The sequence below is a fragment of the Schistocerca gregaria genome, chromosome X, assembly GCF_023897955.1.
Source record: "Schistocerca gregaria isolate iqSchGreg1 chromosome X, iqSchGreg1.2, whole genome shotgun sequence".
In the NCBI taxonomy this organism is placed as follows: Eukaryota; Metazoa; Arthropoda; class Insecta; order Orthoptera; family Acrididae; genus Schistocerca; species Schistocerca gregaria.
This window is the reverse complement of record NC_064931.1, coordinates 319,980,368-320,002,495: the sequence shown is the minus strand read 5'-3', so window position 1 is coordinate 320,002,495 and position 22,128 is coordinate 319,980,368.

Genomic DNA, 22,128 nt, shown 5'->3' with positions numbered 1-22,128 from the left:
ACTTCACGACACAAAGTTTTACGTGTCTCCTGGATCAGACAACACCGACATTGGACTGTTGATGACTGGAAACATGTTGCCTGGTTGGACGAGTCTCGTTTCAAATTGAATCTAGCGGATGGACGTGAACGAGGATGGGCCCTGCATGTCAGTGGGGGGACTGTTGAAGCTGGTGAAGGCTCTGTAATGGCGTGGGGCGTGTGCAGCTTGAGTGATATGGGACCCTGATACGTCTAGATACGACTCTGGCAGATGACACGCACGTAAGCATCCTGTCTGATCACCCTCATCCATTTTCGTGTCACCGCCAGACACCACACTTGATAGGTGGTAGCCTTTACATCGGCCGCGGTCCGTTAGTATACGTCGGATCCGCGTGTCGCCACTATCAGTAATTGCAGACCGAGCGCCGCCACAGGCAGGTCTAGTCTAGAAAGACTTCCTAGCACTAGCCCCAGCTGTACAGCAGACTTTGCTAGCAATGGTTCACTGTCTATATCTACATCTACATTCATACTCCGCAAGCCACCCAACGGTGTGTGGCGGAGTGCACCTTACGTGCCACTGTCATTACCTCTTTTTTCTGTTCCAGTCGCGTATGGTTCGCGGGAGGAACGACTGTCTGAAAGCCTCCGTGAGCGCTCGAATCTCTCTAATTTTACATTCGTGATCTCCACGGGAGGTATAAGTAGGGGGAAGCAGTATATTCGATACCTCATCCAGAAACGCACCCTCTCGAAACCTGGCGAGCAAGCTACACCGCGATGCTGAGCGCCTCTCTTGCAGAGTCTGCCACTTGAGTTTGCTAAACATCTCCGTAACGCTATCACGGATTCCAAATAACCCTGTGACGAAACGCGCCGCTCTTCTTTGGATCTTCTCTATCTCCTCCGTCAACCCGATCTGGTACGGATCCCACACTGATGAGCAATACTCAAGTATAGGTCGAACGAGTGTTTTGTAAGCCACCTCCTTTGTTGATGGACTACATTTTCTAAGGACTCTCCCAATGAATCTCAACCTGGTACCAACAATTAATTTTATATGATCATTCCATTTCAAATCGTTCCGCACGCATACTCCCAGATATTTAACAGAAGTAACTGCTACCAGTGTTTGTTCCGCTATCATATAATCACACAGTAAAGGATCCTTCTTTCTATGTATTCGCAATACATTACATTTGTCTATGTTAAGGGTCAGTTGCTACTCCCTACACCAAGTGCCTATCCGCTGCAGATCTTCCTGCATTTCGCTACAATTTTCTAATGCTGCAACTTCTCTGTATACTACAGCATCATCCGCGAAAAGCCGCATGGAACTTCCGACATTATCTACTAGGTCATTTATATATTTTGTGAAAAGCAATAGTCCCATAACACTCCCCTGTGGCACGCCAGAGGTTACTTTAACGTCTGTAGACGCCTCTCCATTGATAACAACATGCTGTGTTCTGTTTGCTAAAAACTCTTCAATCCAGCCACACAGCTGGTCTGATATTCCGTAGGCTCTTACTTTGTTTATCAGGCGACAGTGCGGAACTGTATCGAACTCCTTCCGGAAGTCTAGGAAAATAGCATCTACCTGGGAGCCTGTATCTAATAATTTCTGGGTCTCATGAACAAATAAAGCGAGTTGGGTCTCACACGATCGCTGTTTCCGGAATCCATGTTGATTCCTACAAGGTAGACTCTGGGTTTCCAAAAACGACATAATACTCGAGCAAAAAACATGTTCCAAAATTCTACAACAGATCGACGCCAGAGATATAGGTCTATAGTTTTGCGCATCTGCTCGACGACCCTTTTTGAAGACTGGGACTACCTGTGCTCTTTTCCAATCATTTGGATCCTTCCGTTCCTCTAGAGACTTGCGGTACACGGCTGCTAGAAGGAGGGCAAGTTCTTTCGCGTACTCTGTCTAGAATCGAATTGGTATTCCGTCAGGTCCAGTGAACTTTCCTCTGTTGAGTGATTTCAGTTGCTTTTCTATTCCTGATACGCTCTAATTTGCAGAGACGACAGTTTAGCATAGCCTTCAGCTACGTCATTTGCTACGACCTAGCAAAGCGCCATATTCTTCAAGAATGTATTCTGAACAGATAATATTGTGAATCAAGTACCGTCAAGAGCGACGTTGACCATTAATAGATTAAAGTTAAGTATCAAACTAATTACGTCCGCTTTCTGAATTCTAATTCCTTGTCATGTTCCAGACCTCACGTCAGTATAGTTCTTCCCTCCTCACGCCAGCCTGCGTGAGCTAAAACGCGTGCATTTCGGCCTCCTCTAGTAACACGGTGTTGGCTCTTCTGCCACCACATCATCCATTGTGCATTCCGACGGACTTTGGCAATTCCAGCGGGACAATGCGACACTCCACACGTCCAGAATTGTTACAGAGTGGTTCCAGGAACACTCTCCTGAGTTTAATCACTTCCTCTGACCGCCGGATTCCCCAGACAAGAACATTATTGAGGATATGTGGAATGCATTGCAACGTGCTGCTAGAAGAAATATCCACCCCCTCGTACTCTCTCGGATTTATGGACAGCCCTGCAGGATTCATGGTGTAAATTCCCTTCAGCACTCAAATTGTTCGAGTCCATGCAACTTCTGCGTGCTCACGGGGGCCCTACACGATATTAGGTAGGGTTCGAGTTTCTTGGCTCTTCCGTGTATATAAACAGATACGTCGAATATTTATAAACAGTATATATTTTACTGTGGATTAAAACTGAAAAAACTGCAAAAAGACGGGAATTTAAGGACATAGGATCTGGATAAGCTGAAAGAACCAGAGGTTGTACAGAGTTTCAGGGCGAGCAGAAGGGAACGATTGACAGGAATGGGGGAAATAAAAACAGTAGAAGAAGAATGGGTAGCTTTAAGGGATAAAATAGTGAAGGCAGCAGAGGATGAAATAGGTATAAAGACGAGGACTAGTAGAAACCCTTGGGTAACAGAAGAAATATTGAATTTAATTTATGAAAGGAGAAAATATAAGAATGCAGTAAATGAAGCAGGCAAAAAGGAATACAAACGTCTCAAAAATGAGATCGACAGGAAGTGCAAAATGGCTAAGCAGGGATGGCTAGAGGACAAAAGTAAGGATGTAGAAGCTTATCTCACTAGGGGTAAGATAGATACTGCCTACAGGAAAATTAAAGAGACCTTTCGAGAGAAGAGAACCACTTGTATGAATATCAAGAGCTCAGATGGCAACCCAGTTCTAAGCAAAGAAGGGAAGGCAGAAAGGTGAAAGGAGTATATAGAGGGTTAATACAAGGGCGATGTACTTGAGGACAATGTTATGGAAATGGAAGAGGATGTAGATGAAGACGAAATGGGAGATAAATTACTGCTTGAAGAGTTTGACAGAGCACTGAAAGACCTGAGTCGAAACAAGGCCCCGGGAGTAGACAACATTCGATTAGAACTACTGACGGCCTTGGGAGAGCAAGTCATGACAAAACTCTACCAGCTGGTGAGCAAGATGTTTGAGACAGGCGAAATACCCTCAGATTTCAAGAAGAATATAATAATTCCAATCCCAAAGAAAGCAGGTGATGACAGATGTGAAAATTACCGAACTATCAGTTTAATAAGTCACAGCTGCAAAATACAGACGAATGGAAAAACTGGTAGATGCGTACCTCGGGGAGGATCAGTTTGGATTCCGTAGAAATGTTGGGACACGTAAGGCAATACTGACGTTACGACTTATCTTCGAAGAAAGATTAAGAAAAGGCAAACCTACGCATCTGGAATTTGCAGACTTGGAGAAAGCTTTTGACAATGTTGACTGGAATACTCTCTTTCAAATTCTGAAGGTGGCAGGGGTAAAATACAGGGAGCGAAAGGCTATTTACAATGTGTACAGAAACCTGATGGCAGTCATAAGAGTCGAGGGGCATGAAAGGGAAGCAGTGTTTGGGAAAGGAGTGAGACAGGGTTGTAGCCTCTCCCCGATGTTATTCAATCTGTATACTGAGCAAGCAGTAAAGGAAACAAAAGAAAAATTCGGAGTAGGTATTAAAATTCATGGAGAAGAAGTAAAAACTTTGAGGTTCGCCGATGACATTGTAATTCTGTCGGAGACAGCAAAGGACCTGGAAGAGCAGGTGAACGGATTGGACAGTGTCTTGAAAGGAGGATATAAGATGAACATCAACAAAAGCAAAACGAGGATAATGGAATGTAGTCAAATTAAATCGGGTGATGCTGAGGGAAATAGATTAGGAAATGAGACACTTAAAGTAGTAAAGGAGTTTTGCTATTTAGGAAGTAAAGTAACTGATGATGGTCGAAGTAGAGAGGATATAAAATGTAGACTGGCAATGGCAAGGAAAGCGTTTCTGAAGAAGAGAAATTTGTTAACATCGAATATAGATTTATGTATCAGGAAGTCGTTTCTGAAAGTATTTGTATGGCGTGTAGCCATGTATGGAATTGAAACATGGACGATAACTGGTTTCGACAAGAAGAGAATAGAAGCATTCCAAATGTGGTACTACAGAGGAATGCTGAACATAAGGTGGATAGATCACGTAACTAATGAAGAGGTATTGAATATGAGTGGGGAGTAGAGAAGTTTGTGGCACAACTTGACTAGAAGAAGGGATCGGTTGGTAGGACATGTCCTGAGGCATCAAGGGGTCACAAATTTAGCATTGGAGGGCAGGGTGGAGAGTAAAAAACGTAGAGGGAGACCAAGAGATGAATACACTAAGCAGATTCAGAAGGATGTAGGTTGCAGTAGGTACTGGGAGATGAAGAAGGTTGCACAGGATAGAGTAGCATGGAGAGCTGCATCAAACCAGTCCCAGGACTGAAGACAACAACAACAACATATATTTTACTTACTTTCAGCCTGTTTTCATTTCACATCCCCTTGCATCATTTACATACAAGTAATGTACGACTTCGTAAGTTCATCTTCAGTCTTATGTTATGGCCCTCACAGTCCGTAAAATCAATAGAATTCTACGAGGTATGCTAAATCAAAGTGTGGACAACTGTTAGAGTCACTAAATTTTTACTATTGCGACTAACAGCTAACAGACTTCAGCTATGTGCTGGTAGACAGACCACTTGTTATTAGCTATAATTTTTAGAAGGGTTTACGTGTATATCAATGACACCAAGAGTGGATTTTCGGCATAAATTCAACATGTTTAATCACTACATGAATGACTTTGTTAATATAACAAATATGAAAGCATAGGATGGTCTCAATATAAATATCCCTCAACCAAAGATGTCAATTCAGTGTGCTCCTAAATCTGTATTAGCACTGTCTGCTGCTCTCAGCTGAATTAAATTCACTGAGATGAGTTAAATGAATCTTTGTGTTTGAAATCAAGAAAATAAAATTACGTTGGATGAGTGATTTTATTACATCGGATACACATACGTATGTGCTGTTCACACAATCACCGTTGGATAGTTTCTAATTCTAGCGTTTGGAACAAATAATTGCCAATGTCATTGACTTTGGATACTTGAGGCGTGCTTTGATGTACTGTCATCTATCCCTTGATTCCCAGCTCATATTCAGCGTCACTAACACCCACTTATCGACTCAACTTTAGATTGCTTCATGAATGTATGGGAAACGACTATATTTAGTCAGTCGGAAGTGTTCAGGGTCCATCGTTATGAATTTTTTTCATCTTTGTTTCACTATCATGTATTTCCTCAAAAGGGAATGTGTTTTTCAACGACCCAGGCATTTGTGTGTACCTCTGCTTTCAATTTTGCGGAAAAACAGGCACCTTGGCCTATACAGCTTACAGCAGAAGAAATCTCTCGGCAGACCATTCATCACTTGTTCCCCAGGCAGCCTTCTGGTAGCTGTGGGGCAGGAAATCCCTAGTCATCTGTTATCTCACATACCTTATCATTCTCGGTGCCATATCACGAGTCTGACCCTTTGTTAAGGGTTTTGTTATTCTTATTGGTGACCATCGTGGTGACCTATGCTCTTTAGGGATATCTTAACTGCAGTTCTTTTTGCAATAGTATGATTTGCGAACGCGGTACATGATTTTAAGGATCTAAGTAATTTCTAAGAAACATCCTTGCAATTCAGGTAAAATTTTACGGCTATGAAATGATGCTTTAGAGAGGACTGTGGACCGTTCAGTGTACCATTTAAGTTCGTGTGTTTGTTGTCCTTAGCGTAAGTTAGATTAAGTAGTATGCAAGCCTAGGGACCGATGACCTCAGCAGTTTGGTCCCATGGGAACTTAGCTCAAAGTTAAAAAAAAAATCTAGCAGTGTGATTATTGCTGCTGCATCCCTTGATGTAGCAGGAGAGAGAGGCACTCCGACGGCGGTACGTTCAGCGAGAACACTTGAACCGAGTTTGGCAACACATTGGTTTGGCAGACTAGTCACGATTCAGTATACAGCAACCCAATGGACGTAGCCGCGTGTGGAGGCTCCCAGAAGAACGTATGTTGCCAGGTTGCTATTCTCGTGACAGCAGCCTTTAAATTTCTGATGCGTTAAAGCCTTATCTTCAAGGTCTCTGTGACTTTATATTTCAACAAATAAACGTAAGTTCTGCCCGGACTTAGCTTGATGGCTTGGATGCTCGACTGTTTCTCTGGCCTGCAGGTACTCCATATGTTACCTACTGAAGACATCAGGTCATGGGTTGCCCAGGGATTAGCACGTCACTGTTCGATAGCTACTACGACTGATAAACTATGGAATAGAGTTGAAGTAGCATTGAATGTCCTATTCGTATCATCAATCCAAGATACAAGCCATTTTGCTATAAGAAGTGAAAGTAATATTTATTAAATTTCACATCATCTTTACCCCCAAATAATGTACAAATGTAATCTTGTAGCCTCCCTACTACACTGTCCATGCGTATTAAGGAAAATGTTATTTTTAGCTAACCTCTTGATGTTGCTATAATTTTGCCAACAGTGTATTATCCAAAAAAACGTGACAATAATATTCTTTGTAACCCTAGCAATACCAACGTATTTTCCATAACGCTTACTAACAAGGCCATGGGGGTGGGGAGTAAGTTTATTATCACCGCGAAAGACTTTAAAAATGGAAATTTCGTCAACTGCTGATGACTTTTGTTCGCAGAAATAATTTCTAACGAGATATGTATAAGTAAGGTCCTGAACCCGAAAATTGAATCACATTCATTTAAGAATACGAGAGTTCTCTGATTACGATATTATTCAGACTACGATGGGAAGTTCCTTTGGACACGCATGCGTGTCCAAAGGAAGTTTGCATCACAATCAGAATAACACAGGTACTTCAATATCGTATTTCTCTGCCGATACCGGGAAGCAACTTTCAGCTTAAAAATCCAGGTCGCAGACGTTTGGTTGACGTCATACGGAAGTTTGCGGGTGGCCGACAGTCGCCTAAGGATAGCCAAATGGTTAGGCGAGCTCTCGCGATAAGCGGGAACTCTGGATTCGAGTGATGGTTAGGCACAAATTTTCATTGTCCTCATTCCATTCTACAAATGATGGTTGTCATTATTCGGAGTTTCGAATACATTTAATGTATTACATTTACTAAAGTGACAAGTGTTACTAAAACTTAAATTTTTGGGTTAAGTTTAACTGAAAAATTGAAAATATTTTTGGATTCTCGTAGCATAAGTAATTAAAAACAATATTTTTTTCAAAATTCTAAAGTATAATATATCTAACTATAATATATTTTCGAAAAGTGGTCACAAAGGCCCCTGCCCCCATAGTGTTCCGAAGATTAATTCTGACAAATTACCAGTCTGATTCAAAGACTGTAAAGTAGCTCTCAATGAATACAATTCATTGGCTTGATCTCCACGAAACGTAGGTACTTTCACTAAATAATTACCAATTGGAAATAGTTTCGATCTGTTTTAAATAAAATAGAAGTTATACAAATGGCAGGATCGATATATTGGTAATAAACAGGTAAATGGCAGTTTATCTGCACAAGATATGCCTAATAAGTCTTCTTGCAGCCTACACCGTGACGTTACACAAGTATATGCGACCAACATCAGGTCCGATTAACAGAGGTCACAGAGTGAGGACAAACACCGTTAGCCATAACAGCAAACGGGTCTATGGAATCTGCGGCAACAGTGGTCTGTGGACAACTGTAGATTACAGCTGAAACTTGTAGCTGTAGCAGTAAAACATTGAATATTGTCCAGTAAATAAAGGAATTTATAAAAAATCTAGTTTTTATCACGACATTCTCCATACAGTTTTTTGATATTTGTCTGAATATGATCACGCTTCTTAGAACAACAGAGGAATGTAACAAACACGCTTTAAAAATATTAACTGTAAGACAATTTCAGTATTTCACGCGATAACCTACTAAGATTATATCAGGCACCTTTTTTTTTTTTTTTTTTTTTTTTAACGCTGAATGAATGAATCTTGTTCAGTCATTATCTTATCGATCCTATACACTCTAACAACAAAGGCAACGCTCATGTTGTGAATGAATTTATAGAACCATTAATTTCCCACTGTCAACGCTTTATACTGTACCAAAGAAGAATAAATAGATAACCAAGAAGTTGAGGATCAAATTCACAAAGTCACCATTGGGATCAAAGATGCGCAGTATCTACAATTAAAATGAAAGAGTGTTTTCATCCTCAACCTTTGCGACATGTACAGCGTGGTGTGTGGTAATGTTTATCCATTAAGACGCTGTCAGCAGCACTGGCTGCCCAGGGCTCTGCTTCATGCAATACCACTAGGGATTTCCTCATGTATAACACCTACAAATACTGCTGCTAAATACTTTACTAAAACACTTAGAAAACTTGGTAACGTTTGCAGAAACCTTCGATATAATTACACTGATGAGCCAAACCAATGTGACTGCCTATTTAATACCATGTTAGACCACCTTGGAAACGAAATACAGTACGATTCAGTGCGCTATTGATTTTACAAGTCCTACATAGGTTTCTAGAGGTATCTGCCACAACATGTCTGTGAGCAGATCATGCGATTACCGTAAAATATAGTCTTATGATTTGTGGGAGTGGTGATGGTGACCGATAGCGTCCGAGATTTACTCCATTGGGCTCACGTCAGTGGAATTAGATCGGCAAGATATCAACGTCAGTTTACTATCAAGCTCTTCAGTCCACTGTAAGCAATTATGGGAGGTGATGCAAATTGTTATCGTGAAGGAAGTTGCCTTCGTTTTCAAGGATCCAAATCTGTTGTTGTGTCTTCGATTAGTTTCACAGGTTCCACCAAAGCCTAAGCGTTTGTCACCTACAACATTAAGCTGTCCACATTCTCCTTCATCAATTACGTGGCTCATATTTTGACCAACTGTTCACCTGGACAATGGAAGGGCGGTTAATCCGGACATGACTATCAACTTGGTGTAACTAGAAGCATAATTTATCCTACCAAGTGACACATTCATAGCAGTGCTAGTACTGTTTCGATGATCCTGTGTCCTCTGCGGTTGAAACTAACAACTTCGTGCGGTCGATATGGGAAAGCGAACGGTTTATTTGCTGCTGAGCCGTATATTTAAAAAGGTGCGCTGAATGGTGTGCTCTGAAACACTTGCGTCTGCACTAGCTGTGTATTCTGTCGGCATATCTGCCACCGATTGCTGCCTATCCTCTTTTGCCTACTGAGCAAATTCACTGTCCTTCAACCGCTTTCATGATGTGCTCAGAATAGTAGAACACGAGCAGCCGGCCAGCTTCGCCATTTCCGAAATGCCCGTGCGCCGATGCAATGCCTTAACGACATACACCTTGTGAGAAGGTTTGACCATTTGCGGCTAGTGTCATAACTAGAAAGCATCCCAATTCACCTCTGCTCAACTTATATACAATCCTTCCTTTGTCACACGCCCACAACGCCAAGACGTGCCATTTATTCTTGCGATGCGTTGTTACCCTAATGTTAACGCTTGTAAGTTAGACCATATTTAAACTCATATTTGGTCATTAACTACAGTAGTGAGAGTATACTTATGGAAACCAAATTTTAAAATACAAAACAGTCTTTTACTTAACAATTAGTGTTCCATAGTATTTTATTAAATAAGTGAATGTTGTTGCCGTGTGCATCCACCAGATCTTCGTCCTTCAAAGCTGTTAGTTCCGCACTGGATGGTCCATAATTCGACATCCTGCAAAAATCCTTTCGTGTCGCAAAATAGAGCTGTGTCCTAAACAATCGGTAGTCCACATCAGCAGTCTATGTTTCTTCCCATTTGGCTACACTTTCACAGTCTCTCAGCTCCAGCCATCGGCAATGGTAAGTTTCCCACTGGGTATGTGTACCACCTTGTAGTTCAATTCACTCAACTTTAGTTCCCAACGAGATACTCCATTTGAAGGATCTTTCAGTGCTAGTAACCGCTTCATTGTCAAAAGGTCCGTTACAACTTAGAATTTTGTACTGACAAGGTAACAATGGATTTAGGTAATATTATAAACGACACTCAACATTTATTTACTGTGGCTGAGTAATCCTGTTCAGTTTTATGCAACTGCCTTGATGTATACAGTACTGCATCGCTTTTTCCATGTCTATGATTGCCTGATCCATCTAATCCTGACTGCTTGGTCACGAGGTAGGACAAGTTCGTTCTCGTAATTTGGAGATGCTAGTACCAGCCCAGTCGTTAACACCGCTTGTAATTTCTGAGGCGTGATCTGCTGGTCGACTGGCCACTGGAATTTCATTACGTTTTCCAGCAAATGCATCGAGAGTCTAGCAATTTCAACAAATTCTCTGATGAATTTTCTATAATGACTTTACACTGTAAAAAATGTTTGCAGTTGATTCATTGCTTGTGGTGGTAATAAATCCCTAACAGCACATATTTAACTTCGGTAAGTCTCTACGCCACCTAGATAGTTTACCTATGTTGATGTTAAGTGACCCTTCTCAGTACTTAGCGTTAACGACTCCCTGCTGACATTGCACATGTACCTCCAGATCTCTAGGAAACAAACTAATATCGACTAAATAAACCATACCCTAGTCTCGTATCAGTCCCATTAGTACTCCAGTCAATAACTTTTGGACTGTGGCTGTTGCATTCTTAAGCTCAAATGGCGTCAATCGATGTCGACAGTGACCTCCCGGCCGTGGTGGCCAAGCGGTTCTAGGCGCTTCAGTCTGGAACCGCACGACCGCATCCTGCCTCGGGCATGGATGTGTGTGATGTCCTTAGGTTAGTTAGGTTTAAGTAGTTCTAAGTTCTAGGAGACTGATGACCTCAGATGTTAAGTCCCATAGTGCTCAGAGCAATTTTTTCGACTGTGACCCTACGGAACAGTCGTCCTACAAACAGTCGTCTGAATCTACTTCCAGTTCAGGATATTCACTGTTCAAATCCTTTATTGACTTATATTGACCAAATTGAGGGGTATGTTCGACCCAGGACATGCAACCATGTTTGTTCTTGCATTTTGGTATAGAAAATCACAACTAAACCTGTATTTGTTTCTTCAATCCAGTGACTTCCTTGGAACAATGACAATGGCTATTTACCGTGTACTGGCACTGTTCTCACTAATGCTATTAACCAAGTACTGTTCGATGAATTCTTCAATTACACATTGCAGGTTCCTGGATATTTTGTACAGATCCTTGTAGACTAGAGGGATGGGTGGGCTTTATTCCTGGTCTGGTTTCTATGCTGAGTCACAGGTGTTGCTGGTAATGGTCCACTAGGACTGAAAAAAATCTCCGAACTGTTTTAATACAGTTTCCATTGCTGACTTATCCTTACATTTTAAATGTTACATGTTCTAGCATAGTGCAGATGAATTGATCGTTTACTTGCAGCACAGGTCTCCCACTCGATCTGTCCTAATCATCCTCACCTCTGATGTATGAACTCCAGCTATTTCCTGCCCGGGTGCCACATTTCTATGCATAAAACAAGGCGAAGTATCCAGTTCCTCATTGTGTTCCAATGCTTCTATAACACAGTATACATTGTTCAGTAGGTCACCACCCACACTAATCCAGAGTATATCTCCTGTGCTCCTATCTACCTTTTCATGTGAAATTGAGTTTTGTTGAATGCATACGCAGTTTGTTTCCACTTTCATGACTGACGAACGTTGGAACAGTAAATCACTCACAGTTATTGTTGCCATCTGGAATAACTTCCCTCTGAGTTCGGTAGTATGCAGTATAAGATCAGTTTTGCGATGACTGATACTCAGAAAGTCCAGCCCTAAGACAGCCCATTACCACCGACTGACATGTGGTAATACTTCAATATATTCGTGAAAATTGCCTGCTCCAATACAAAAACTAAACCATGTTGATCCCAATTGTGCGACACCATTGTCCCCTATCCTATGTAAACTACATCGAGGGAACTCCAACTCAGGGTATTAGACTAGTACACGACACAAGAGTTCCTGTTTTTGCTAGAAAGCTGCGTTCCCTACAGTTTGCCACGTCCACTAAACAGCACTACGCCTCTGCATATGCTTTTGCAACAATCTGTTCTACTGGGAATGCCTTCCGGTGATTGGGACATTTCTGTTGGCATTTAAAGAACGTTTATTATGATGCCATTCTCAATATTTTCTGTTTCAACAGTTCCGCTGCTGATGCCCCACCATTCAACATTCATAACATTGTGGTTGGCTGCTTTGTTTCCAAAAGTAGCTGGTGCTTCCACACCAATAGCTTTTTGCCTCTGAGGAAAAAACACTCCTCTCATCTTCCACCTTATTCCCAATATCGAACTCTTCAAGTTGTGTTGCAACGTTAATGGCAGGGGCAAAATCCTTCCATCCGCATTCACCACGATATATCGGCCAGAAGTACTCTAAAAGATACAATTAACACCCAGTGTTCTGCCTCCTGCTGAATAATTTTATTAGCCTCTTCATTTAGTGTCGACTCATGAGTTGTGTACTGGTTTTCCTGATTCCATCTAAGAATTCTTCCCCCGATATATTTCATGTCTAAGACAAGACATTAAGTTGTTTCCTGAAGAATATTCATGTATTCTGTTTACAGTAACGCTAATTTAGTCCTATCATAAACTGCTGGAACAAACGCGCCTTTTTAACTCCTCATCTACATCTACATCTACATCCATACTCCGCAAGCCATCTGACGGCGTGTGGCAGAGGATAAATGATACATGACGTACGTTTTCGCATTGTCTACTAATCTTATCTTGCTAGGTGTAAACCTATGTCATACGACTAATTTTCCAGACTAGTCAGCAAATGCTGACACATGCATCTTCAGTTTACCCAAAAGGGGAACCAATAAAGGAGCCACACTCAGAACTATAAATGGAATAGGTGTACTGACTGAAAATTTAGCCTTCATCCTCCCAGCCTGTCCGTGCTCCCTATGTTATTCAAATGTCTAACTGCATTTGTCGCATGGCACTTCCTTCACTAGTTCGGCAATCCGTTTCGTCAAAATTTCGACCGCTCCTTGCGTTGTCATTACCCATGTGATTGGCATTTATGGAACATTTGTCTACAATACAAGCAAGGTTGTTTATCACAAAACGCTCAAAGGAACCAGGAAAATGACACTAATTTCCTCGACAGTCGAGACGCCAAGCACTAATGTACATCCTGCCAATAATGTGGGTAAGAACCGCAAGTAGCTGACAATTCCGTTGTACATAGTAACCCATGGCATGCCAATTTACAATACTAGGATGTAACTGATCCTAAGAAATAACCTTTACAGTTCCTCTTCAACAGCGAAATGCTCGTAGGTTCCTTCAGTTTCACAAACAGCAGCTTTATATTTCTATGCACATCCTATGAATTTATCATGCCCTTGAACAAAAGCAAACAAAATGCCACTATAGTAAAAGCTCACTCACCAAAACAGTACTGCTGAGCTTCACACTGCAGTAGTAAGACATGTCAGTGAAACAGCATTGACAGATTACACATTTATTACTCAGTAGTACAACAGTCATACCGATGCCAGTAGAGGCCAAGGCCTTGAGGATGTAAGCTGTACGCAAACCACAGTTAAGGCGCTGTGGTCAGCATACATCTCGGCGGTGTCGCGTATGAGAGACAGCGATGATACTGTGGGATTTAGCTCTACTTTTGGTTAATCGACATTAGTTTGACGTTTTCATAGCGACTAATCGGCGACACTTGTACTGACTCTTTTACACTTTATTATGAATGCACGCCTGAAGTTGCTCTAATGAATGGACAGGACAGAAATGGGGTAAATGGGAACTTTAATCCATGAAATAAAAAGGGGCTGATTACATGCTACAACTCGGTAACAGAAAGCTGGCAAGCAGCTTCATTGCCAACGACTTAAAAGAAGGACAAATAATGAACAGAACACACAGAAATCACATAAAAGCGTAAAAAAAGAAAAAAACACAGCACCCTTCGCAGTTCGATACGGATCTGCTCAGACAGCTGGCATTCAATGTACTGTACTGTACACCACACAACACTGAACTTCGCGTTAGTACGTGGCGGCTAATGTGTAGGCCGCTATATCAGGGCCCTGAGCGAATGCGGAATGTTGACATCGAGGAATCGTGCCGGAAGGTGCACCCGGAAGCCAGAGCGACAGAGCGAGTAATCTGTTTCGGAGGAGGAACTGCGTCAAGAGGCGGATGCTGCAATGGCGGCGCTTGCGACGTAGCTTCTCGAACAGAGACGGGCGTATGCATCCCTTAAGCCGCTATCAGTGGTGTGTCTCATAAGGCATATCTGGTTTACCGCGGTTAAATGAGATAGTTGTAGCCTTCCCGTTCACCAGAATGCCTACTGCTTGTGAATGTCGGTGGAGAAGTGTATATGGGCTGAAATATGAGGTTTTTAGTGGTGGTTTAACGCCTTCCGTGTGGAGCCCAATACGTGGACATTGTTCGAAATTTTGATACACGGAACACTGTGTGCCATGTCACGAAGCTTTCGGAGGATGGATCATGGAGACGCGCTCTCTCAAGCAAAAAATCTGGCTTATCTCTCTTTGCTGTTTCTATTGCGTCTGTGTCAACAAAATCACAAGGCAGGTGCAATGTTTGACCATAAAGCAGTTCTGTGGTTGACAAGCTGATGGTGGACTTTGATGTTGTTCGCAAGCCAAGTAGTACCACTGGTAGTGTTAACGATCAGTTCTCGTCATGCCACATAATCCCATTGCCTATCGTGTGGTTTTATTGTGGGCATAACCACAAAACGTGGCTAGCTGAGCGAACAGATCTCATTCAAACTGACGTCCGCAGTCCGTGGTGATATGCGGCGGACGTTCGAATCTCACTAAAGGCGGAAGCTAATGTCTTGGCTGTGATATTATAGACCGGTACTACTTCAGGCCAACGGGTATAATGGTCGGTCATTGTTAATAAGTACCTCCGTCCATTTGATGGAGGAAGTGGTCCAACAATGCCCAAATCTACAGCGACGAAATGAGTGATTGTATCGGGGAAGTCGCCAATTGGCGCTTGTAAATGGCGGATAATTTTGCAGTTTGACGCTTATAACAAGATCTGACCCATTAACGACAGTCTTCTGCATACAGGGCCTCACGAAACGTTTAGACGAAAGGTTTAACGCAGCCCTGGATGACACAGCTCATGGATAGTGTTAGAAGCTGGCCCTCTGAACGCTGCCAACAGAAAGGGCCGAGGTAGAGTGCGAGAGACGTCGCACTATAGTTATGTTCCTTTCACTGGAACGTATGTGAGCTATAACCTCAGTGCTAACGAGGCATCGTTGATGTACAAAAGGTGTTCATCGTCTTCTCGCTACACTCGTACAAGTGCGGAAAAAGCTACTGAACTAGAGACACTTTTGACTCGTGATAGACGATCTACAAAGCCACTGGTGATCCAACATATGTGCTTAATGGCCGTTGTGAATGCGCCGAGAATTCAAAGTGGATAAACTGTCTGGTAGGTATTTGGCACCGTTCTGCCCGACTGCAAACGTCAACAGCTGTGGTCCGTATAAATTGTTAACACTAACGCTTCGACTTGAGTACGAAATTATTTTACCGCCTGGTACATAGCCAGAAGCTCACGGTCGTACGTGCTCCACTTCCTCCGCGAAGGCGAGAGTTAGTGTCAGTAGTACGCGAGTGGTTGCCAGACATCGTATCGATCACTGTAGTGGCGCTGCGCCGACAGCCGTCTGGCTAGCATCCGTGACTATACCTAGTAGTGCATCGAGCCACGGCTGTACCAGACGGCCAGGCTCTTCTCTGCTGCCACGAACGCAGAGCGTATATCGTCTGTTCACTTCATGAGAGGATTGCTGTTAACTTCTGGGCCCTAAAACATGACGTCTAAAGTTCTTGTAACTCCACAACATGAGGAACGTGTGTCTTTAGAAGTTCAGCATAACCAAGAAACATCGTAAATCTTTGACTGTAGATGACCGAGGCACTTCCAGTACCGCGTCAACCTTCTCAGAAAAGGAACAGACCCCGCAGTATAGATGTTATGACCGAGGAACGTTACCTTTGGCTGCACAGATTCACATGTGGGCACATTTGGGACGACTTCGTATCATTCCAATCTTTCGAGTACCTTCCAGAGATGCTGTAGATTCTGTTTCGGGTCGGCGGATAACACTAGAACATCATCGAGGTGCACGAAGCAGTATGGTAGCCCTTGGATAATAGAGTCTATAAATCTTTTCCTAGTTTAAGCAGCGTTACGGAACTAGAAAGTCATGAAAGTGCTTTCAGATAACCCAAAAGACGTTGTTATGGTAGTCTTGGGTATGTCTTTCGTGGCTGCTGATATCTGAGTATATAACTTTGCACAGTCCAGAACAGAGAATACAATGGCACCACGAAGCGTGCAATCATAATACCTCTAAATCGGTATGGGACATCGGTCAGGCAGTATTCGTGAGCTACACGGTGGCGCACAAAATGTGTTACCATTTTGTTTTTGTATATTAACTTCGTTGTCAATACAATCTGAAAGGAACATATACTACAATGAAGAGCCGTTCATGGAGATTTGTTGTAACTCAGCACATGCTCAATATGTCCACCATTTCGTTTCCTAACTTCCTTCAAACGAACACTGAAGTTGGTGATTACCCTACGGCACATGTCTCCCGTAATTTCACTGCATGCTTGAAGAATAAGTCTTCTGAGCTCCATTAAATCACGTGGACGTTTCGGGAACATTTTCTCCTTTAGGTACCCCAAAGAAAAAAGTCACATGGATTGAGGTCAGGACTATTGGGGGGCTACTTTTGTCCGTCATTGAAGCGACATGGTAACCTGAGTGAAATCATCCGCATATCGAAGTGCTCGTGTAAAAACTTCATCTCAGTGTTCGCAGTATGTGGCCTTGCTCCATCTTGCATGAACCACTGTGTGTTGAATGGCAAGGTAGTAGCAAGAAACTGTGGAGTGAAGCTATTGCGAAGCATGCTCAAATAATGCTCGCTGTTCACAGTTTCTTCAAAGAAGAAGGGTCCAATAAGTCCGTGACTGGATATTGCTGCCCACTCTGTAATCCTCGGAGCATAATGTTGCCGTTCATGAAGCACTTGGGGGTTTCCAATGCCCAAAAATCGTAAATTTTGTTTGTCAACCACACCGTCTAAATGGAAATGTGCCTCGTCTGAAAACCAAACGTTGTTGAGAGTTTCTTCCCTATCCTCGGCCCACTGAGAAAACAGTAGTCTCTGCTGCTTGTGTTCTTCAGTGAGCTTCTGTGCACAGGTCATCTTGTATGGGCACATATGGAGGTCACTTTAAAGAATGCGCTGAACGGAGCGTCTGGATATACCCAGTTTCACTGCTGTCTTTCTACACGATTTCCCGGGACTTCTCTGTACAGCAACTCGTACCGCTTCAATATTCTCCGGAGAACAAACAGGCTTAGGCCGAGGTCGCTTCGCTTCCAATACTGTTCCTTCCTGTAGAAATTTATCATACAATCTGTGGATGGTCTTCTTGCAAAGGACTCATCGTGTGTTAAACTGTTGTCGAAAACGCCTCTGAGCCACAACAAGGCTTTTCGTTTCATGAAAAAGTAACACAATTGCCGATCGTTGCTGTGTCGTCAGTCTTCCATTGTCAGTCACTGCTGCTTACTAGTCTCTTAGCGGCAGTATCGTGAATTACACGTCCTTTCGTAACTCATTTGTTTTTCCAAGCTCTGCTGTTACTGCTGTAGAGATCACAGCGGGGTATCTAATGTGCGTCGTAAATTGTGAAAGAAACAATTGATAATACATTTCGTGCGCCACTCTGTATGTTACGGCGTAAAGTCAAGTGCCGGCACGGCAGCCGAGAATGATACAGAAGGCGTCAACCAATCGCCCGCTGAACGACCCCTTTCCTGGACGACAACGCGACAGCCGCGGTCCCTAGGTGAAAAGGACACAAACGCCGCGACGGACTGGCGACACCCCAGTTAAATAGCAGCTTCAAGATTATTCACTTCTATAGCAGCAACTTGGGACCGTCTATACTGAAGAAGACTGCTTTAGTCAATACCTAACTTCGCAATTACACAGATGTGTCTCACGCAAAGAGCGAAATAAAAAATATGCAATCTTCTTCAGTATAGACAACCATAAGACGCTGCCGTACAAGTGCCTCATCTTGAAGATGCTATTCAGATGGGGTGTCGTCAGTCGGTTGCGGCGCTTATGTCCTCTTCACATAGTCTGGCACTTGAGCAGTCAACTGTTCCAAATACCTTTTCACTTTGTAATATAACTCGTTAATACGATTTCTTTCAATGTTCTCTAGCGATCCGAGTAAGCAGGCTTCCTAGACCCCACATATTTGACGAATAGGCAGGAGACATCATATTTGGCGACGAGGTGTAAGAAGAACCAAGAGCATGGCTGACATAATTTTTGTTTTGTCGCCAGATTTTATGTGTTGCTGGCGCCTTAATTCCACTCTGTCTTTTCTTTGAGGGGTTTGTTTACATGTTTTAACAGTGTCTCTTATACTGTCTTTGCTAATCAGTCTTTTCAGGTGGGCGTTGCTGAACTTTTATTTGCATGCTTGCTTATTTGTATTGCTTGCCTTGCCTGTTTATTGAATTTGCCTATTCCAAAATGAGCAACCCACCTTTCCCACCCCCCACTCAGGCGCCTCAGCTGCAAGCGATAGATGCAACGCAGCTAACACAGGTGTTTCAGTTTCAGAGGGAGCAGATCTCAACACTACTAAACACGGTACAGCAGCTCCTCGCGACTCAAGCCACAAATACAGCGCCACAAACAACAATTGTAGCTCCAAATGCCATACCGTCTTTTCGCCAGCTTAATGAAAAAGGAGACGAACGGCTCGAGTGGTTGCAACAGTATGAAGCCCACATCGCATCTCACGACGTATCTGGTCCTGTCAAACTATAGTACGGTAGGACGTGCAGCCTTTCATCTCATTCAGAAAGAAATTTCCTGTAGTCGGGTTGTAGATTTGCTAACTATTATGAGCAACAAGTGAATGTGGTGGCAGCTAGGTACCAATTCCATCATTGCAAGAAATGATTAGAACAACGTTACCGCGAGTGGGTAACAGATTTGCAAGGTATGACGAGGAAATGCAAATTCAGATGTGCTTGTGGTGCTTTATATTCAGAGGAGATGTTGGTGATGCGATCGTGTGCAGTGTGACTGATGTCAGACTTTGAAACAAACAGATCCATCATTTAAGCACATACTGCAAATTCTTGATCAGTATGATTCAGATGTCGTAGCGGCCGATAAATTAGAGTGCCCACCAATTTGTCGGGCTGAGTCGTCCCTTTCTTACAACTGGACCCTTCGGCAGCAACATCACAAGTGCGCCAGGCCACATAAACAGTTTTCGAAACAGGCGAACAGAATTAAGTGATGCCCTCAGTGCTATTCACAACACAAACGCCTAGACTACCAGTCCAGACAAGCACAGTGTTAGGCTTGTGGCAAGACAGGTCAAATGGAACAAACATAAGTATTCTTCCCACTCACAGAAATCTAGTCACAAGGCCCATGTAGTCAGTCCAGTGCATTCAAAGACTGCTGCAGGCATTCGCGAAACTGGCGAGCAAAGCGTTTCTTCAGTGCTACGCCAGTGCAACAAAGTTTTCGTTCATTTGCATATTAATGGAAAATGTGTGAAATTTCATTTGTACATGGATGCCTCTGTAACATTGCTGAATCGTAACACATATGAAACTGTTAGGCTCCCCACGTCTGTCTAAAACTAGCACGCAAGTGTCGGCTGCAATTGGACAAGACATTCCCATTCTCGGAAAATGTATTTTTCCTGACATGTATCGCTCGCATACTCAAATTGTGACTTTCAGTGTGCTACAATCACGTGATTGTGATCACATATGTGGCCTTGATTCGTTTGATATTTTTGGCTTTAATATTCAGGACAATGTGTTGCCCTTGACTGCATTCAGTGCCATAGAAAGGATTTCGTGAACTCTCTTCAAGCGGTTTAGGCAAGGGTAACAAGTTTTTTGCACATGTTAATATTAAAGACAATGCTCAGCCCAAATCAGTACGGACCAGAACTTTTCCCATTGCATTACGGGATAAAGTCGCTGCTGAACTTAAAAAATTACAAGACAGCGCCGCTATTGCGCCCATACAAACCAGTTAGTGGGAAAGTCCACGAGTTTTGCTCCGCAAACCTTCAGGTCGAATTCGCCTCTGCGTTGACTTTAAGTCTACGGTCAGCCCAAAATCTGTGATTGCAACATACCCATTGCCACGCGCTGAGGATCTCATGTACAGATTAGGCGTTGGTCGCTACTTTCCAAAAACTGATTTGCGCGACGCGTATCTTCAAATACCGCTCGACGAAGAATCTCAAAAAGTGTGTGTAGTGAATACTCATTTGAGGTTGTTTAAATATTTGCGTTTGCCTTTTGTCAGTGTTTCGGCACTCGCCATTTTCCAGCAGCAATTGGAAAAACTGACTGCTCAAGTGCCAAACTGTTCAAACTATTTGGTCGAATATTGTCGTAGCAGGTCGTACACCTAAAGAACACATTGCCAATTTCCTTTCTTTGTTTCATGTGTCATCTGATGCAGGTCTAAAGTGTAGACTGGACAAGTGTGTTTTATTAAACCTAAGTTGCAGCATCTTGGCCATGTCATAAACAGACAAGGTGTACATCTTATTCATAAACATTTGCTAGCCATACGTGATCTGCCAGTTTCTCGCAGTGTCACAGAACTACTGTCCGTGTGAGGGAAAATGAGCTATTATATTCGGACGATACCTATTTGCGTACAAATCGTAGCTCCATTGCATCGCTTGCGTCGCCAGTACGTTCCCTTTGTTTGGACAGATGAGTGCCAAGAAGCTTTTCAAAACCTTAAAAACGCATTTCTCATTGACCGATGCTTGGTCCACTTTGATCCTGACAATCCAGTTGTGTTGCAAGTTGACACTTCTTCTTACTGAATCGGCGCAGCGTTTTCGCACAGAATTGGCGATATGAATAGGACTATCGGTTTCACGTCAAAGTGTTGTCCAAAGCTCAGTTTAACTATAGACAAATAGAGAAAGAGGCATTGGCTATTGCGTATAGTGTCACAAAATTCCTCCACTATTTGTATGGCAGAAAATTCTACTTAGTAACGTACCACAAGCCATTTCACTCCTTATTTCATCCGCTTTGTTGTTGTCTCAATACCAGTACGAGATTTGGAATCGCCAGACAGCTCAACATGGTAATGAGGACGCAGTTGCACGTCTTCCGATTGACCCTGCTACGGACTTTAACCCTTCTGCTGCATCTTGTTATCACATAGATGCTCTCGATTCGGAATATCTTTGATCCTTTGTTTTGAAGTAAAGGAAAATAGCACAGACCACGGAAGCTGATTCAGATTTGAACATTCTGCTAAAATACATTCGCGCATCTGGGCCTCGTTCATTGAATAGCACAAAGAACTCTGTAGTGCGCCGATACTTTGCACGTCGGCATAGTCTCGCTATACAGCAAGGTGTGATTCTTGTCCAAAATGACAGTGGACAATGACGTGCGTTGATCCCCAAAGCTTTGCAAAAGGAAGTGTTGCAGTTACTTCAAGTACGCTGGGGCCTTGTTCGGACGAAACAGTTAGTGCGTCGACACTGCACATGGCAGGGTATGGACGCCCAGATGGAACCGG